Source organism: Propithecus coquereli, unplaced genomic scaffold (assembly GCF_000956105.1).
Source record: "Propithecus coquereli isolate 6110/MARCELLA unplaced genomic scaffold, Pcoq_1.0 Scaffold7, whole genome shotgun sequence".
Taxonomy (NCBI): Eukaryota; Metazoa; Chordata; class Mammalia; order Primates; family Indriidae; genus Propithecus; species Propithecus coquereli.
The window spans coordinates 21,574,654-21,576,113 of record NW_012153062.1 but is presented as its reverse complement, the minus strand read 5'-3'; the positions used below and the strand labels follow the sequence as shown (position 1 = coordinate 21,576,113).

The following is a 1,460-nucleotide window of genomic DNA, read 5'->3' as shown; positions in this document are numbered from 1 at the left end:
ATACTCTATGTATAATTCAGCCACTTGCTTTCTTCATTCAAACACATGAGGCCATATATGGCCTTTTTCTGTATGTCCCATGAGCTAAGAATGGCTTTTCCATTTTTAAATAGTTGGAAAAAATACACTAAAAGAAGAATAACATTTCATGACAAGTGGAAATTATATAAAATTCAAGTTTCAGTGTTGCACTACAACAACTGAGACCACACGACCTCCGAAGGCTAAAATATTTACTATCTGGCCCTTTATGAAAAAAGTTTCCCAACCTGTGTTAGAATTATTATTTAGAAGTGGACTTGTAGGTAATAACTTATGCACGTTTTAAGTTTTGCTAGAAACAAGCAAATTGCTATCTAAAGTGGCTGTATCATTCATATTGCCACCAGAAATGTATAATTTCCCATTTCCTTCCATCAACACTTAATTTTCTACAGGAAACAGTATCTCGTTGTTTTAATTTGCATTTCCCTTCTAAAAACATCTTTAGGTGGTCACATTTATCTTTCCTCTTTCCAAACTGTATTTCTTTTCCTTATTTTTCTCCTTGTTTGTCTTTTTTTTTAAACCAAGATGCAGAGCTATTTCTGTAACCTAGACAGAAATTCTTTGACATATGTGTTGCAAATAATTAAACCAGACTTATTCTAACTTTGTAATTCTTTTTGTTATATGTAATATTTTGATTTTGTTTCAGTAACCTTCAGCAATCTTTTATTAGCTGCGTGTTGGGTAGCATGACATCTTTCCCTACTCCTTTTGATGTTTTCTTTTTACTTTCACATCTTTAATCCATTTGCACTTTGTTTTTACGCACTGTGTGAAGGGGAAATCTAACTGTATTTTTTTCTCTGTGGCAAACCAATTGCTTCAACATGAAGTTTTTGACAACCCTTTCTTCCATTTTTTTTTGTAGTACCATATCTTATCTATCACATATTATTATACATGCCTTTCTTTGGGGGCATTATAATATATTATACATTTATTTACCTATTATGAACCAATATGACATTATTTCAATCACTAGAGGTTGAACATAGTAAGTCCTGGTGTCACAGTAAATGCCTCTCCACCAACACTGCCCATACTCCCTAGTCATCTAAATGGGTTTAGCTATTTTTGTTCCTTTACTAGTCCACATGAATTTGATAATAAGCTTATTAAGTTCCATGAAAAATCCTGGAAGGGCAGAATATAGTAATGGATAAGACAGCATTTCTGGAGTCAGACAGCTACCACTTCCACTTATTAGTTGTGTGACAAAATACAAACCTCTCTGTATCTGTAGTCATATATAAAATGACTACATACCTCACAGTTGTTCTGAGGATTAAATGAGCTAATATAATAAATTCAAAGTGCTTGGAATAGTGCTGGGCATTTATTAAATAATGGAAATTTAAGAGAAATTGCATTGTATTTATTTATAAATAATCTGAGTGAAGTTATATGATAAT

General features: G+C 32.2%; 1 protein-coding gene across 1 annotated transcript in view; it reads right to left on the bottom strand.

Annotated features, from left to right (window-relative positions):
- The window catches only part of PIGK (phosphatidylinositol glycan anchor biosynthesis, class K), a 135,573-nt gene that overhangs the window by 51,279 nt on the left and 82,834 nt on the right, over window positions 1–1,460 (bottom strand). The gene's annotated exons all lie outside the window — the stretch shown is intronic.